Source organism: Anomalospiza imberbis, chromosome 1 (assembly GCF_031753505.1).
Source record: "Anomalospiza imberbis isolate Cuckoo-Finch-1a 21T00152 chromosome 1, ASM3175350v1, whole genome shotgun sequence".
NCBI classification, from domain to species: Eukaryota; Metazoa; Chordata; class Aves; order Passeriformes; family Viduidae; genus Anomalospiza; species Anomalospiza imberbis.
Window position 1 is genome coordinate 3,491,457 of NC_089681.1, and position 19,673 is coordinate 3,511,129.

Genomic DNA, 19,673 nt, shown 5'->3' on the forward strand with positions numbered 1-19,673 from the left:
ATACAGAGGACTAAAGAATATCAAACTGGGGTTGATGAGAGTGGTTAATTGGGTGCATACATTAAGCTAGGACAGACTGGAAGTGAAACCAGTTTTGGAAGGGATAAGTTGTAAATAACAGGCTCAACAGGGACTGCAGTGTGAGGTGAAATAACATTCTGGTAGGATAGAGGAGTGTAAGACAAGTAGACAACAGGATGGGGGATGCTGGTGAAAGAGGAAAGTGAAAAACAGAAAATTCAATGGGAAGGAAAAAAGAGGTTATAGAAAAGGGGGATTGAATTTAGCAGGACAGTGTGACAGAGACAAGGAACTCAGCCAGGAAGTAGAGATCAGGACTAATTAAAAAAAAAGACAAGATGACAACTGACAAATTTGACAAAAATAGCAGCATCACCAAGATCAGGGAGATGCATGACAGATGTTCAATACATGTTTGTTCTGTATTTCTGTATAGATTCAAAAATAAACATGGAAATCATATTTTAAAAGAACATGAATTGACTATAAATAAGGTACCCTAAGGCCATTCCATGGATATCTTAATGAGATGGATCTTGTCAATTGATGCTGTCAAGGATGTCCATGAGATCAAAATGTGTTCTTTCAATATGCCTTCACATTTGTCCTGTTCAGAAGCTTTGTCCAGTGGGCACTTTAAGAATTTGGTTATTTGGATATTTCCAGATATTTTCAGTGTGGCTGGATAGCCAGGTGAATGGTCACTGCATGAATACCTCCAGAACACCTTGGGTGCAACGAGTTCACTCTTAGAGAATCATAGAATCATCATGGAATCATGGAATGGTTTGGGTTGGAAAGGACCTTAAAGATCACCCAGTTCCAGCCCCCAGCCATGGGCAGGGACACCTTTCACTATCCCAGATTGCTCCAAGCCACATCCAACCTGGCCTTGGACACTTCTAAAGACAGGGAGACCACAACTTCTCTGAACAAAAGGTGCCAGCATTTTGCTTCCCTTATAGTAAATAATTTATTCCTAATATCAAATCTAAATCTACCTTCCTTCAGTTTAGGGCTGTTCCCCCTTGTCCTATCACCACATGCCCTTGCCAAAAGTCTCCCTCCATCCTTTTTGTAAGTCCCTTTTAGGTACTGGAAGGTTCTGCATGTGTAACTCAGTGACCATCCACACACCTCCTTTCTCAGACACAAATGCTGTGCCTCCATCCATTCCCCAATACACAAGACCACTGAAACCTGGAATTTCATCAAGGATAGTCTTCTTTATCCTATACAATTGTCTTATCCTCAAATCAACTCTATTCTTTGCATTAACTAAGGCAGCAGTCCTCTGGAAATGAAAAATATGAACATATGACTGAAGACAATATCACACTGCATAAAGCCTGCAAGGGCAAGAGAAAATATAATGAGCAACATTAATTCAGGCATTTTTGAACTCCAGGGTACTAGTATTAAACTTTTAAAATGTTATTTTGCTATTTTTTTTCTTTTTTTTTTTTCCCAGGGGCGTGGTTTTGTTTTGGGATTTTTTTTTTTTTGTTAGTTAGTTTGGTTTTGTTTAGATTTCTCCCACTGTAGAATATGCAGGAGATGCAGCTGCATTTCTGGGGGTGTGAGTCGATAGTTCATAGAAACAGTGCCATCTACTGACGTCAGAAAAGTCTTTTTTTTTTCCTTCAATTATTTAGGATCACTGCTGATGAGTCCCTCAGAGGTATTTTTGACAACCTGGTTCCCAGGAAGAGTACATACTGCAGAGAGTGGGAGACAAGAGAACTTTGACTTGAATCTTTGACTTGAATCTTCTTATAGAAGGGATATGGAGATCACCGACTCAGCTTCCCAAATATGTCCTGTTTCACCACAAACTTTCATTCTCTCTCCCTTCTGGCTCTGTGTCCAAGCTTCTGAGACATTTCAAAGGCTTTGGAGACATAAATCAGCCTCCACTGGCTTTAAAAAAGGGGATGTAGCACTTTGCAGTGTGGTTTAGTGGCCATGGAGGTGCTCAGTAGAAGATTGGATTTGTTCATCTTGTGGGCTTTTCCACCTTTAATGATTCTATGATTCTATGAAATTGGTTCTCTGTATAGTTTGTTGTTTTGGTTATGTCCTCTCCAGTGATATTTATATTTTCAAGAAAGGAGGAAAAAGGAGAGAGAAATAAGCTGCGAAATAATGGTGCCAGTTCCTCCAGCTCTGAGGCCAGAATGTAAAGTTTCCATGGCATTTCTGCCTCTCTCTGGCCAAAAATTTTCACAGAATTACAGAAAGGAGTGGGTTGGAAGTGACCTTAAAGGTCTTCTTGTTGCGCCCCCTTCCAGCACCCTTCCACTATCCCAGGTTGCTCCAAGCACCATCCAAACTGGCCTTGGACAGTTCCAGGGATGAAGAGCCAACATCTGCCAGCAAGAGTGAGAACAGTTCATAAACATGAGCTGGTAACTCCAGGTGATGCCAGATTTCCTTTAGGGCTGCTGCCTGCAAAGAGAACAATTTTTGGAGTGATAATTCAATAAAAGCTTGGATCACCATCCACCAGTCAGGATATCTGAACTCCAGACATGAACTCTCCTGCAAGGAGCTGCAGAAGGGGCCAATTCTCCCACACTTAGGAAAAACTGAACAGGAAGAAGCTGCAATGCTGTTGGCTGCAGGCCCTGAATACAGAAACGTGACAAAACTGTCCTGATTACTGACCCCTGGCTTGCCATACAAATGAGCATGCATTTGCATATGCAATAAAAATGTAATTAAAAATCAGCAACATATTAAACTCACATTGAAATCCTCAGGAATATTGCTGCCATTGGGCAAAGGAGAAAATACTATAAAAAGACACCGGTAGTTAAAAGCCAATTAAACATGCCTATCAGTTTTCCATTATCAGCACTGAGTTCTGTAAATAAAAAATATTAATTGCCATAGGCCATGTTGTTAACTGCCAAATGAATCCATACGTGTTTTTTACAACATTCAATGATAGTTAAGCATGCAGTTCATGTATTTGCTTTGTAGAAAAAAAAAAAAGAAAGAGAAAAGAAGCTTTTGATTACCTAAAGTTTGAAAATCATTATAGAAAGACGATTTCCATTGTGTCATTATCATTCACTTTGGGTTTGATTTCAAATAATTATATTTCCTAGACCTGAACTAGTATTTGTCTATTGCTGAAATTTAGTTTCATTTCCCCCACTGCTCCCACCCTGCATCTCTTTTTCTTTTTTTGACTTACCCCCTTTGGAATGATTCATTCTCAGCAATGCAATAATTGCCTGAGGGTATCTGGTAATTTTTAAATGTGATCTTTCATTTTGCATGTCTAGCTTGGAACACCTTAAAAAGATCTGATTTTCTTAGGGCTGCCATGTGGTACCTTCCACAGTTCAACATCCTTGGTCATGTGTGGGTCTGAATACCGCACCTTACAAATCCAGGTACACAAAATCACTCATGTCTTCCAGAAAGCCTGGGTTCATTGCTTCTTCAAAGCCAAAGTAATTCCTGACAAACTAGTGGTCTCATTTCCCATGGCAGTGGAGATTCAGCAGTTCATTTAAGCAGCAGTGGTGAATGTGCAGTTCTTTCAGAAGCAGGACATGTATTTTCGGTGACTGCTTAGAGATTTCAGAACTACTGGAGAAAATTTAGGCAAAATACTCTCCTCATTGACAAAGCAGCCTTTAGGACTGGTAGCACAGTCCTATTGAACTAGATTTGAAAAAGCTTTAATTATCTCTACTGGAATTTAGGTCTTTAAAAATCCAAACCATTTTAAAAAGCAGCAAAAACAGACACAGTAAAACCCCATTTTACAAACCTTTTAACCCAGACATTTGCAAAGTCTGCCAGATAGTCTCCCTTTCCATTAAGCAGGGAAACTGTATGACACAAAGTCTAAAGGATTTGTGCAAGATGACCCAAGGAATTCTGCAAGTGGTGTTATTTGCCTCCTTTATCCTTAGCTTCCAGGATACCTGGCAAGTCTGAGAAAACCACCCGTGATCAGTTGATAGTGCCAAGCACTCCTCAAAGTGGGGAACTCCCATTCATCCTGGAAATGTTCAAGGCTGGGTTGGACAGGGCTTGGAGCAACCTGATCTGGTTGTCCCTGCCCAAGGCACAGGGGTTGGAACTGGATGATCTTTAAGATCCCATTCAACCCATTCTGTGATCCAAGGCAAGTGCCCAGTGTAGACAGAATGAAATGTTTTTCACTGCATCTGTTACACCTCAGCTAAGGGCTTTACACAGTACACAGCCCGGCCTTCAGCTGATAACCACTCAAATAATCTTACCATATGCACCCCACTAAACTCTCCAAGCCTTCAACATGATGGCCACTTCCAAGCTTCCAATTAGTCCCTGGACTGGGCTAATTCTGGAGCTCTGACTTGCTGTTATTTAGAAGACTGTAAGGTACGTGAGACCAAGGTTGCCAAGGACTATGGAGATCAACAGTGTCTATGGTGCACTTCACCTCTTGGGTCTGTGCCCAGAGACTGTTAAATTTGCACAGCCTTTGTGTCCTGACCAGTGTTGTCCTTAAGACTTTATGGGATCCTAAATCTTTTTAGACTACAGTGACAATAGAAAGCTAAGAAACGTGTTACTGGTTATAATTTTCTGTCCTGTCTGTTCAAAATATTAGGTTTTTGAGCACTGTGTAGGCAATAGGGCTGCCTTTGGCTAAAATGTATAAGCAAGACCAGTTCTCAGGTTCAACTACATTTTAGAAGGATTGGAGCAATATTCAGAACCCCCACAGCTATAGAACAATGGCTTCTTTACACAACAGAGGCCCTTGGATTGCTCAAAGGTGTGACAGGTTCATAACTATGTCTGTGGCCTTTGCTTCGAGGTCCTTCAGCCTCTCCCCTCAGGAGGGAGCAAATCCCATGAGGAGCATCTGAGAGAGCTGGAGAGGCTCAGACCAGAGAAAAGGAGGTTCAGGGGGACCTTATCACTCTGTACAAGCACCTGAAAGGAGGTTGTGGCCAGGTGGGGGTTGGTCTCTTCTCCCAAGTAACAAGACAAAAGAAAGCAACCTCAAGTTGCACCAGGTTTTGATAAGGTATAAAGAAAAAATCTTCACTGCAAGGGTTCTCAAACACTGGGACAGGCTGCCCAGGGCAGTGTTGGTGTCACCATCCCTGGAGGGATTTAAAAGATGTGTAGATGTGGCATTTGGGACGTGGTTTGGTCATGCCCTTGGTAGTGCTTGGTTAATGTTTTGACTTCATGACCTTGGAGGACTGTCCCAACATCAGTGATTCCATGCCTCTGTGGTTTAGCACATATAATTTTGAGGCAGGCTGTCAGTCCAATGCTGCAATGTGATGAAATCACAGGGACCAATGGGGCATGCTCAGTGTTGATGATTTGAGATTGCTTCATTTTGGAGAAATGTCTCCATTAAAGTTGATATTACTTTCTGTGCATAATTTATAAGGAAGAAAACATATTTAATGTCCTGGATATATCTGCAATTTCCTAAAACCAGGTTAAGCTAATCCAAAGCATACACAAATAGTTCCCTTTATGCTGTAAGTTTATTTATCTCTAAATGTTTCTGACAGCTTTGGTTCAGACATCTATTTCTACATTATTCAGAGCAGAGAACAAATTACAGGTTTGAAGGGCTTTGCAGAGCACTCAGGATAAGAGGACAAGAAGACAAGGCAGAGGCATTGTCATTCCTGACAAATGACTCAGAGCAGTAGACTGGCCACCACTGCCTGGCTGCAGCTCTTCAGGGCCCAAGGGTGAGATAGGAGACTCTGCAGCTGATACCTGGTGATTTAGGAGCTGTCTTTATCAAAGTTGTGTTAGATGCCCACCCAAGTCATTCATTTCTTTAGTACTGAGCATGAGTAGTGAGTTATGGATTTGCCTGTGGTCCTTCTCAGTGTATTTATGCTCTACTCACTGACATTTATCATTGCATTGAGTTTTCCTTCCCTTTAGGAACATCTTTTAACAGCAATTCATATGCATATATTGCTCATAAAATTAAGAAGGTGGACTACCAGTATGGTTTAAATCTGACTTTGAACTCCCTGAAATCAGAATTTTCTTCACTGGAGGGGTTGGCTGTACACTAAGTGCCACATTGCTCCAGTAAAATCTCTAGAGAAATTAGATTATGCCTAACTGGAAATGTTTCTGCTAAAAGAAGTCAGAGGTGCTGCATTCACTGGTTTTGTTGGAGATTTAGACTTTTATTTCTTCCTCCTGTAATTGAATTTCTTTCCATTTACAACATACCCTAGAGATTCCCAAGAAGAATAAACAGGCCTGCTGATAGCATCTCGTGATATATATGTTTTCTGACAGGGTAGTATCACAAAAATTAGTGTTAGTTAATTTCTCTTCGAACGTCCTATCTCACCTTTAATTGAAAATGAAGATGTGTTCACACATATCTTGAATAATTAAAACCCTATCACTTTTTCCTCATCTAATTAATGAAGAAAGGGAAAATCAGAAACTGCAAATTGGGCATGAAAACAAACAAAATTTAATTAGGGTTTTGTGAGCGTATGAAGATCATATAAGAGAATATGGTTAAAGGGAAATTTTAATAACTGCTTGCAGGTGTTTGAGCTATAATTAAATTTGTGAATTAAAATCTTGCAAACAAATTTTTAACATTTGTGTTACAGAAAGAAAAGTCAATTGAAGAAACATCAAAAGAAAAAACCCCAAATACCAATTCTTGGCAGCATTTGACCTTTGAGAGGAGTCCAATCAATTACAGCCATCCTTTCACATTTCCCAGTTTAGAGAGATGCATTATTTAAGTAAATTGTGACATTTACTTAACTTTAGCATCTTTCTCAGTCCTCCTGAAGGCAGCAAGACTCAAATATATGCATTAAAAAATCCCTCTATTCAATACTTCCCTAAAAAGGATTTAAGCTTCTACTGAAGATTTTTTCCCTAATGAAAAAAAAAAAAATCCTAGGTAAACAGCAGAAAGAGGCACATATTTATGTGCTAATGAATTCATGTTTCTCTTTTATTTCTGCTGCTTCAGATGCAGATGTTTTGTTGTGCTGCCTTCAGCACCACAATGCCAGACCAGTTTGTGTGTTGTAGCATCACTTTATTTTTATAATTAGTGATTACAACATGTATCTATAAATATTTATATATAAGGAAAGATAAGTATAAAATTGTGCCTTCAGGCCACATGGAAGTTTTAGGTATTTTGGGCTTCATATGAAGTAAGAGAAAATGCAATGCTGGAGGGCAAATCTGTGCCCTAACGTATGACAGCCAAACTTCACAAGTGTAGGGAAGTGCTTGTGTTCATCCAGAACCAGATGGAACTGGTTAGTCAGGTTATTTAGGCACATAGTGTCATTCCTAGGATTGTTCTGTGCAGGGCCAGGAGCTGGACTTTGAAGGTCCTTGTGGATCCCTTCCAGCTGGGGCTGTTCCATGGCTGTGATTCCCTGGTTCTGTTGATTGTTAAGGAATTCCAGCCATGGTCTGTTGTCCCACCCATAAGACTCCCTTGGTGGTATAAATTATTCCTCTTGGTGGTTCCAGTTTCTCCCTATTGACTGCAGAAGAGCCAGGATGACTATGTCAGACTAAAGGTTTGCACTTTAGCTGCTAAATTTGGATAAAGAATCCCCAAATAATGAGCATTTCTCTTGAGCATCCAACCAGAGAAGACACACTGGGGTAAGAAGGATCATTATATTTTCTTGTTGAGGAGCCCTGAGGTGCAAGGAGGCAATCAATTTCTCAAATGCAAACACTGAGCTTCTCATTTAAGGTTTAATACTTCCCCCAATCAAAGAGCTCTCCTGTCTATTAATTACCCCACTGTCTCCCATTGAAGAAAATAGATCCTTTTGGAAGTAAAAGAGTATTCATTATAAATAGTCTTTATGTGTGAAATATAGCAGCAAAGGTATAATTATATAATTACACTGCCTTTTTTAGATCAATTACATTATTATATCATCCCTGAGGTGTTCAGATACCGCGGTGTGATGAGTGTGGGACTGACTATTCCAGTGTGTTCTGAGATAGATAATTATATATTTGTATTGCAATTTTCATACTGAAATAGTCTTTCACATAACCTTCACATAATCAGATATCCCATCTCCTGCCTGGATACTGGTATTTTGGGTACAGATGGAAGAATGGAAATGAATCAATCCTTTAGCACTGCTTTTTTGTGAACTGCTGTGCTTTCTCAAGTTCATCAGAAAAAGGTTTTTTTGCTTTTCAAGTTCTTGAGATGAAAGAGTGTCCAAGAAGCTTCATGCCATCTAAAGATGCGAAACAATTTGGAAAGTGAGATCATATTAGTTAAGAATGAGCCCAGCTAATGCAAAACCTCATCCATGGGATCTTGGAACAGGAGAAAGGCAGAGTCTGTCTTTAAGAAGTGCACAGGGGAGGAAATATCATGTTCAGTTCACAACACTTAGTTTTGGAAAAAGGAAAGCTGAAGAGGATTCAGGGCGAGAAACAAATCTGGGCATCATGCTTGGCACTGCCTGGAGAAGGAGAGTTTAGGGAATTGTTACTTCTCCAAGCAGTAGGAACAAAAACCTTTCAGTTCTGGATCAAAGAAATAGCAAAACTGTGGAGATCTTCATTGCACCATGTTTTAATAGTCATAAGGAAAAAACACAATTTTTTAAGAGAAAATCCTCAGCAATGACCATTCTGGACTGATCTAAGCTGTTCCCAGTATGCAGCTTGAATACACATATTCTGTTTTATTTTAAATTATTTAATTTTTTTTTTTTTTTTTTTTTTTTTTTTTTTTTTTTATAGCATAAGACTCAGGTACCTAATGCCACTCGACTGCAGTGAGTAAGATTGCCCCACAGAATCATAGAACTGATCCTGCAAGGGACAGGAGTGCAACAAATAAGAGAGAGAGAGAAACCTGTTGGAGAGCTTTGCAGGGAAGCTGAGAGTTGATCAGGATTAGTCAAGACTAAGTGCATGTGGCAAGAATTAGTAGCAGGATTTAATTGTTAAGTCAACATTGGGATAGAGAAAGCAGAACAGTGGAAGATACCTTTCAGTTTTTGAGCATGAGGTACTGGGTTTTTAATTCTGGATTCGAAATCAGGGAAGTTTTTAAGGAAAGAATTGAATAAGCCTCTTTTGGAAGTGGAGATGAGGGCTGGATGCAAACCCACAGAGCAGCCTGTGTTGGATGTTAGGGGGGACTTTGAGCAGAACCTGGTAAAATACAGGAAATTCAATAATTTAACATTTGTGTCCCATTTGTACAGCAAGGTTATCTCCAGAGCTGCACCATCACATGTCATTAATGCCAACCTCTGGCCACTGCTGGTCTAAACAATCAAGAATTATTTATTTGGACTTAAATAAAATTGAAACAAAGGTCACATCCATCAGGGAAGAAATTTCCAATGTACATGTAGCCACATCTTCTCAGCGGCAGCTTTAGCTGACAGCAGTATTTGACCAAATAAATATCCCGTGCCCTACAATTTTCTTCTCAAGAAAGAGAGTCAGAAATTTATAATTTTTTAATTCATTTTTCTAAATTGAGTCAATTAAAAAGAGAGAAGAAAGTAACTTTAAATATCAATAAGATTTTGAAAGACTAATATTGACAGAAGCGGAATATTGGATTTTAATGAAAATACACCAGGCAAATTTTGCATTCCAGAAAAGAATTAAAAATATAACAGACATGCACAGAACTTCATAAGTGCATATGAAAATTAAATTAAGGGGAGAGAGTTTCAATTCATGCAAACTGATTCCTCTCTACTGACTTCAGTGTAACTTTACAGATTCATACCATTCCAGTTAGAAGTTTTTCAGTGCATTGCAAGATAAAACACAACAAAAACAACAATGAAAAAATCTTGTACAAATAAACAGGGCTCCTACTCAAACCCTGTAAGTGATGAGACCAGACCTGGGTGCTCAGGGCTTTGAGCAGTGAAAATCTGCAACAGAAACTGCAAAACTACTTTGGGCATCTTGTTTCTCTGCTTGAGTGTCCTCATTGGGAAAAAAAGGGTATCTTATACCCACACAACTTTTTTTTTTTTTTTTTTTTAATTCTGGAGCACTTGGATTTGAATTATAATAATATTTCGAATAAGCAACCACAGCTCAACAAGTTTCTGAATGTTAGCTGAGCCTGGATAACTGATTTAGGACACTCCTTGTTGCTCGTAAAAAGTCTCATGACTCACTGTGTTTGATTCTTTCTCCCTGAGATTCAAACTAATGTGCTTTATTTCTTACTGCCTGGGTGCTAAGAGTGCGCATGTGGGCAGTGACTGCAGCAAAGCTGGCAAGTGCTGACTGTCGCAACCCTCCTAACTCAGCTGTATCTGGGTCAGACCAAATTTTACAAGAATAGTTTGTACATTGAGGGTTTATGCAGACAAGGAAGTTTCCTGGATCATACTTGCAAAGGAACGTCTTCCTTTTCAGCACTGTTTCCTGCCAGTACTTGCTCTCCTTGTGAATGGTGACCACAGGCAAAGGGATGTGGGTTTTTTATTTCTTGATTTGTTGATCAAAACTTTTGGATGATAGAGGAGGATTATAAACACTAGAACATCTTAATCTCATATAAGTTCATAAATTTTCTTTTTTAGCCTGCTTACATTTATAACATCAAATCAGCATCCCAACTTTGTCCCAACTTGACAAAGTATTTAAGTGCTTTCTTGCTGTTCAAGCCCCAAAGCTTGTAAGTAAATATTTACATCCTTCAAAGGCAGTGACTAGAAGGGAAAAATCCCTCTGTTATTTCTTTGAAAAAAAAGAAAATAAATAAATATATGGATACTCCATATTGGCTTTTAAACTGGGAAACACACCTTTAGATTTTGTGGTGACATCATAGACACCTACACACATATTCATAATTTACTATGTATTTTTATATAGTTATTGCAATTTGGAATGTTTATAGCCCAGTATCCAACATAGAAACTACTCAAAGAAATAGGAAGGTACTGAAACATCAATGTGAGAGTTACCTAACATACATACATACATACATACATATATATACCTATATGAGTATAATAATCTTTCAATTTTACACTCAAGTGTAAAATTTTCACTGAAGAAGATTGGTAGTAATGAAAATTCAAAAGAAGTCATGAGCAAAATATCACTGGATATTTTGCACTTTCAGAGCATTGAGAAAGAGTTTAAAACTTTTATTTTTTAATTTGTTTTCCTAAATTGTTATTAATGAAATTGAAGAAGATAGGTAATAATGAACTACAAAAGCAGTGACAAGCAAAATATCATTGGATATTTTCCACTTCCAAAGCCCAGAGGCAAGTCCATGCTCTTTCCAGGCAAGAAGGAAATTCAGCATTTAGATTTTCTGCCTGGTTACTTCCTCCTCTGAACTACGAGATAATGGCCATGCCACTGGGCAGGATGTGGGCTGGTGTGACTTCAAGGCCTGATCCAGTATGGAAAATCCTGTGTTCCAGACATTTGAACATTACATTTGATGTCACAATATGTATTCCTGTAAGCTCAGGAATTAGGAAGTGCATCAGAAGAAGAAAAGTATTAAAAGGAAGTCAAGCCAGTGGGAAATTTTAAATTATTTAGTCAGTATCCTTAAAAGTGAGTTTTTTGTCAGCACAATTCTGATAGGGCAGAAGAGCTGGCAGAGGCCCTCCATCTCCTCTGTTCTCATCTACAGATAAATTTTTTACTGGAGGGGAAGAAGGCAGCACTTCCACCCTCGTCTCTCTCTGTAAAGGTTTGTAAGTGAGGGACACAGGTTTAGAATTAAATTGACCTTTCCTTTTTTCTCAAATCCCAGCCCGTGGGGCCCCAAGCTGCCTGTTAGACACGGGGCTCTGCCTCTCTCCCCCACCTAATTCGTATTGCTCTGCTCATGCAGGATATTCTGTCACCAAATATCAAAGCAGGTCCAGTGGCCACTTAATCACATGTTGATGCATCCAAACATTTTCAGTTTTTGCGGGAAGAAAGAGAAGCTTATTACAGCTCTGCACCTCTGGATTAATGGCTAGATTTGATGGTTTTAGAGGTTGTTTTCAACCTTAAAGATTCTGTTTTTTTCTAGGGAAGGTTAGGGCTGTGTTCTCATTCCTCAGCATCTTATTATCTTGATTTCACTGGAATTATGCAGATTTCAAACAGCTTAAAAGTTCCTCCCATGGAAATGGCTTTTCCATACATACCCTGCTGCTGGTACTGGTACCTTGGTCTTGGAGCTTTACATTCATTTAAACACCCCCCCTCCAGGTTCAATAAATAGGGTTATCTTCCTCTGCTCAGACTTCTGTCTCACCACAGCATTACAAAAGACTTTTCAGCTTAATTTTTCATTTCTGCTGTGTCTCTGTTTTGTGTCTGTTTGGGGCTTCTGAGAATGGCAAGGAGTAGTTCCCACTGGCTACCCCCACATATTAAAAAACCCTTCAATTTCCTTGCCAGGATCGAAGAAAACTTTTTTTGCGACCATGTCCTGACTCTTTCATTCTTCCACATGTTCATGATCCTATGTTCCCCAAACTGGCTTTCATCACTGCAGCAATCCAGGAAATGCTCTGTGAGGTGATAAGTTTTAAAGGTTAAAAAAGGTTAAAAGGACTGAAACAAGAAGAAATCCTGCCTCAATTCCAGCCTTGAAATTTAGGCCAGCAAACAAAGCAGAATGAGGGATTTCACATTGATTTTGTTCTAATTTTCTAGAAAACAAATATTAGGGAGTCACCATAGAATTGTAGAATCATGGAGTGGTTTAGGCTGGAAGAGACTGTAATTTATTGAATCATAGAATTACTCCACCACTGCCCTGGGCAGCCTCTTTTAGTGCTTAATTCAAAGTAATAAAAGTGCCTTTCAATTAAAAAAATATTCTTAAATCCAATATAAAGCTCCCCTGGTGCAATTTAAGGCCATTTCTTCTTGTCCTGTTGATTGTTACTTTGATTTCTCTTGATTGAGAAGAGCCCGACCCCCACCTGACTACACCCTCCTTTCAGGTATTCGTAGAGAACAAGGAGGTCTCCCCTGAGCCTCTTTTTTCCAGGATAAACATCCCCAGCTCCCTCAGCCTCTCCTCATAATCCTTTTTCTCTCAATGCTTTACCAGCTTCATTGCTCTTCTTTGGACATAAAGATCATCTAGTCCAACCCCACTGCTGTGAGCAGAGACAATTTCTAAATCGGGTTGCTCCAATCCCTGTCCAATCTGACCTTGAACATTCCCAGGGATGGCTATCCACATCATCTCTGGGCAACCTGTGCCAGTGTCTTACCAACACTCACCAAAAGGAAATAAAATTCTTCCTTATGTCAAATTTAAACCTTCCTCCTTTCATCCTAAAGCCATTTCCACTTGACTTTCCCTACAGAATTTGGGCCTCCAAGTGGAGATCAAATTACTGTATCTTTAGTAAAATAACTCATTATTACTTGTTTTTGTTGTGGCAACACAGAAGAATCTCGCTGCTCCTTCCCAGAGAAACTGCAGCCCAAGTGTGCTGTGTGCCAATGAATGTTTAGTAATTAAAGGCGCTCAAACAAACATGGCCAGGTGAAATGAAATGAAAAATTTTGCTGTTATTATCTCAGCTTCACCCTCAGGAAATTAAGTCAATTTAGGACACATCTGATACCTTAGAGCCACTTTCCCATCAGCTGAGAGCTCCATATTGAACCTTTCCCACTTTTCTGATTTTCATACCATCCTCATTTTCCCTGCCCAGCAGGTCTGCACAGATCCATCTGACACTCCTGTCTTTTGTTCAGCTTGACACACTGATTATCTGTGAACACCTGTAAGGAAGATGTATCTGAGGTTTTTGTGTTCCTGCCAAGAACCTTCCTGAGGGATTGGACAGTAAGAGAAAACAGTCAAGGAAAAAACACAAAAGTAGCCATCACAAACAAGAAAAAGTTGCTGGTTAAATCAGAACTTTGGATTGGAAAATGTAATCTGTTTAAACTCTTATTTTCTGATGGCTAAAAGGATGAAAAATAAAGCCCTTTGATCAAAGTTTTGTGTCCTTGTAATTTTCAATCAAATTTCACATTGCTTCCTAAAAAGATCATAAATGACAAAAAGGTTTGGAATGGGCCTTGGATTTGAAATTGTCTGTAATGTTATGTCTATAAAGTATGTAATGGAGTTCTGTGCACACTAAGACCATAGAAAAATGCCATCATATTCTACACCACAATTTTTGGACAAATATCCTGAATTAGCTTACCAGGCCAATGAATGCAATCTCAGAGTTTAAAAAGAAATAAAAGAAAGAATGAGATCAAAAAGAATAAAGGACAGGGGATGAAGGAAGACATTGGAGGAATTATGGAAAAGCAGATCCAGCACCTTAATTCTATAGCTACACAGTTTGTTTTAAGGTTGTTTAGAGATGCAGAGAAGAAAATGAGGCAGATTTTAGTGTTTTCTAAAACATATTGCTTAACATTTGTTTCCTGGAACTGTGTGCAATTTTCAAGGCTGTGAGGGGAGCTGATATTACAGACAGAGAGATAAGAAAATTGTTAGAAATAACACCCCTAAACTCTGTGTAAAATATTTTCAAAAGCAAGGGAGGTATCTAAAGAGCAACTATAGACAGAACTTTAGGAATGTGACCTTCTACTGCCTCTCCACCCTCCACTGAGGAGTGAGAAGGGCATTCACCTCAAGGGTAGATGGCAAAATCCCAGGAGGTTTTCAGTTTCCCTCCTGCCACACACAACATTCTGAGCAGAACATTTTACATATTAGAAGAGAAATTCAAGGTACAGGTTAAAATGGAGCTCTAGCAGTGACATTCCAGGCCCCCACTCTTAAATAAAAGGGGAGCTCTCACTAAATATTGCCTCAGATTTGCTCTTGGCCTCAACAGCTCTGAACAATTTTCATATGCACATCTGAGACAAGACTGCAGAGTAAATCCATTTTCCTTTGGGTTTGACAGTTTGGAGAGTGTGTTCTTCTCTGCTCAAACTTCTGTCCCTGGCAAGTTCCTAAGATAGTAAAGGGGCACAAATCATCCTGAAGTTAGAGTAATACCAGGAATTCTGGGGGAGGCTGAGGATGCACTCAATCTAATCTCCAGGTAGAGTCAGCTGCTGATTTTTAGAAAGTGAGTATAAGCAGAGGGCATATGTGGAGAAAAACTTCTCTAGCAAAATTCCCCAGTTCTTCACAACTTTTTTAACAAATTTCAGTCAACTTTTTAATCCAAGCTGTTATCTTAGTAAATAATTACTTATTTTGTTGCCTTTTTCTGTCATAGAGCTACAAGTGTTATTCTAACTGAGGAGCCAGAGAATCTGGTTTTATGAAAATATTCAGAGCAAAGGAGAAGTTTGATGTGGGGAATCTGGTCCAGCACAGAGTGGTCATGCTTTCACTTGTCACCATAATGAGCCATTAAGGATGTCCTTGCTCCTAGAAAATTCAGAAATCACATGGGGCAACATAATCCAGATATTTTCTTAGTGTAATAGAGAATGTTAAATATCTCTCCTTATTTTTATTCTAAATATTATTCATAGAGATTTATCCATGCATTCATATTTCAATTAATTGTGTTAACAGAGTCAAAGGTTAATGCTCAAAAAAGTTAACAGGTTTTACTTAAATTAAGGTGGATTAGGGTAGTATCAAGGGCTCCCAGATTAGTCTCCAATATCAGAATTTAAGCCAGAACAATCCTCAGGTGTTAAGTGCTTCTGGATGAGAAGTAAATTTACTGTGTTTTTTGCAGGCTGGGTGGGTGATCACCACTTAGGTTCCCTGACCTATTTAAGGAGTTCAAGCTGTAATTAAATATATTTCTGTCCTACAATAAAAAAACTGGAAATAGAGCAAGAGATAAGCCTTGGAAGAAAGAAAAGAGAGCAATGGATAGATGATTGGAAGAAAGAAACAGGACAAAAATGGAAAAGATGGGGTTTAACTTGCTTTTGAACAATCTGATCTTTCTTCTTTTCCTTGTTGATCATGGCTAATTCCTCTATCAATTTGCATGGTGTGTGCATTCCATTGCCCACTGCTTGCCTGCATTTAAGTCTGATTTTCCCTCAGCATGATTATTTTGAAGCATTAACCATTACCCCATCCAAGTGCTCAGAACGTGGACTCCTATGCTGGTTTGGCACTGTAGTGAAAGAAATTGTTTCAAACAGTTTTGATTTTCATAACATTTTTGTATCAGTGATATTTTTAACTGTGTTTGGGACAGACCCATGAGAAATTTGTAATTCCCTTTCAAACCATATATGGGCCACCAAGATGATCAGAGGGATGGAGCAGCTCTCCCTCAAGGAAAGGCGAGAGAACTGTTTGTTCAGCCTGGAAAAGAGAAGATTTTGGAATGAGCAGATATTGAATTCATCATGGCTCTTCATGGGCTGCAGGAGGACAACGTGTATCAGGATGGTCTTCACTGGGCATACAGAGGAATCCCCAACCTTGTGCCTTGTCCCTCTCCTCCTTCTCTAAGCCTCTAATTCTTGTCTGAGCATCTCAGTGAAGCTCAAGAAAGCACAGAGAGCAGGAGGTGAAAGGATAAAGAATGAAGCCTTACACAGACAGATGCCTTAAAAAGAGAGACTATAAAGCCCAGGATCCTTCTTTTTCTAACACACAAGGTAGATAAGGGAAAAAAATCGACTTTACAAAGCCATAAAGATGGTGGATAAGCTGAATATAACAGATCCCATGTTAGAGTGGGGGACACTCAATAGAACAAGGGAAACTGGGTAAAACAAAATACTTTTTTATGCAAAGGGTAGTGAAATTCTGTACTTTGCTGCCACAGAACAGAGGCAGACAGGACCAGAAGTTCAAATTGAAATTAAATAAATTGATGGACAGCAGGTCCATGAATAGATACTAAAAAGATTAGGCAGAGACAGGCCCTCTAGCATCACTAACAGATCACACTCAGAAAATTCAAGGGGAATGAATGACAAAAAGTACCCAGACATGTGCTTTTCCTAGATATCATTTCCTATTTCCTCTTTCACAGAGAATATAGGGTTAGACAGAATATTGATGGGAGCCAGAAGATACTTTTGGGTGCATCTGCATTGGCTTTCCCTCACTCAAGCACCTGTAGCTGTATGTCTCAGCCCAAAACCAGGGGCTGAACTTCACTTTTTTTGCAACACCTGAGTGCTAAAGGGCCAGAAAATAATCAAAAAAGGGAGTTTTGCCAAAGGCAGGAAGGTGTAATCACAGAGGGAGACTGTGAATATTTTAAACTCTGGTAGGAAAATTGAAAGACACAGACCCTGATGTTCCTTTCTTTCAGTATAAATTAAAAAATCTGGCCAGAAAAATAGGCAGAGGGAAACTGATCTAGACAGAAAAAGTGTTTATTTCTAGATAAAGAATTAATGTTTTTTCTCCATGAGACAATGGAGGGGAGCTTTGAACCCCAAGCCAGTTCCAGTTTCCAATGTCCACACAGCAGGGAAGTAAAAACAGACACACATATGGCTGCATGAGCATAAAGAAATATTTATTTTGCTCTAAATTAAGCAATATAAACCTGCCAGAATTCTTTTCATCAGGGGCTTTGAAAGCCCAATTCCAGAAAGATTTTTAATTTTTTTGTAGTAGTAGTGCTTTAAGCGATACAGTTCCCTTTAAATTTAATTGAAAGAAAACTTGTAAGAACAGTTTTGGATTATTATTTTGATGAATTCTGAAGTATATTTAAAGTAATTGTTTACAAAGAGAGTCTATATACAACTAGAGAGACAAACCATCCTGTGAAGACATCACATGTTGACTTTCTGTTCAAGGAACAGAAAGAAAACACAGAAGAATCCAGTGTGTTATGTGATGTGATGATGGTTTATCAGTTGTTTCCTGAGTGCTCAGGGGAGCTGTTCACTGACTGAAGTCTCCATTTGTGAAGCATAATGGAGAAACTTTCCCTTGAAGGGTCATTTCCTCTCCAAGTCTTGATGAGATTTATCACCTCTGGGTGATGGAGAGGTCCATTTTGCCCCAGCTAGTGCTTTTAAGTAAAGGTGTTAATTTCTCCTAATATGCAGAATTCTGAAATAATTGCAGTTGTCTTGACTTCTGGACACCACTTGACCAATCCTCTACTGAAAGCCTGGTTAAGTTCATACATCAAATCACTCAGGGCCTCATGAACTCACTTTTGAAAATCTCCAAGGAAAATGACACCCCAGCCTCCTGGGCCCCTATTCCAATATTTGACGATGTATTTGTGGAGAATTTTTCCCTTAATACCAAACAGAAATTTCTCCTCTGACCACTCTCATCCATTACCTGCAGTCCTTCATAATACGCCCTGAGAGGTCTGGGTCCATCCTCTCCATCATAGAATCAGAGAATGGGTTGAGTTGGAAGAGATTTTAAGGATCATTTCATTCCAATCCCCTGCTTTGGACAGGGAAACCTTCCAGCAAAACAGGTTTTTCCAATCTCACTCCAACCTGGTCCTGAACATCTCTGGAAATGGGGCAGCCACAATTTATCTGGGACAGCTGCGTCCCAGTGTTTCCTAGTAATACATTATAAATTCCTAATTTCCTAGTAGTATCTTACAAATATGTCCAAGGAGATGCCTGGACAGAAAACCAAAACACTGAGGCCTGGTTTTCAGTCTGGGGATGTAACTGCTCAGTTCAGGGCCCTTTCATTTACCAGTTCACTGAAATAACTTCACTTGAGAGCAAATCCATCTCTGTTCTCCTTCCCAGAGCACAGCTCAGCTCATCCTCTGAACCCCGGCAGAACACGTTTCCAAGTAAGTGTGATTGAATAGAAACTGCTCCATGTTAGTAGCATGAATTCCCTGAACTTCAGCCTCAAGCCTCAAAGGGAGGTGAAGAAAAGTGTGTGTCAAATTGAGAATTAGTCTGGACATACACTGCATACTCTAGCACCGTTTTTCTCCCCCTTTTCCTTTTTTTTTTTCTTTCTTAGAAGTTGCAGGAACATGAAAGTGAATTGCTGGGTTTGTTTAAATGGCACAGAATCTAAAAGCAATTTGTGGTGACAAGGTCACATGGGGCAAGTGGAGGCTTTTTATAACTCTACAGAGAGGTAGGGAGTATATCTACATTATATATATACACAGTGAGAAATACAAAATATTTTACTGTTAATGATACAGCCACAGAAAAAGAAATAGATTCAGCTCTACAGAGGATAATGTGTGAAATTTTACTGAATTTCCCAGACAATTTCACTATTTCCAGGATTTTTAAATGGGGAAAAAAAGCAGCAAAGGAAAAATGCAGAGTGTTCCCTTCCAAGGGAGGTTTGGATTGGATATTAGGGAAAATTTCCTCACTGAAAGGGTGGTTGGCACAGGCTGTCCAGGGAGGTGGTGGGGTCACCATCCCTCGAGGGTTTAAAAGGTGTGTAGATGTGGCATTTGGGGACATGGTTTAGTGGTGGAGTAGGCAGGGTCACTTCAATGGCTGGTTAATTTTGCAGGTGTTTTCCAACCTTAACAATTCCATGATTCTTTGAGAGCAGAACAAGAACAAGGCACATAAAAAAGGATTTACGCCTGGTTGAATAATAAATTCTAAATCAAAGAAAATAAACACAACTGAAGGACTTGCCACAAACACTTGAATGATTTTTAATACTTAATTAAAAGATGCCAGGTATGGTTTTAATGTTAACA

At 39.2% G+C, this 19,673-nt stretch overlaps 1 long non-coding RNA gene across 1 annotated transcript; it reads left to right on the top strand.

The window, feature by feature from the left end:
* Positions 1-7,130: 7,130 nt before the first annotated feature.
* Positions 7,131-14,026, top strand: LOC137474279 (uncharacterized). Its single transcript, XR_010999285.1, has 3 exons — positions 7,131-7,683; positions 11,900-12,049; positions 13,740-14,026. It is a non-coding gene; the product is annotated as an uncharacterized lncRNA (long non-coding RNA).
* The last annotated feature ends 5,647 nt before the right edge of the window (positions 14,027-19,673 follow it).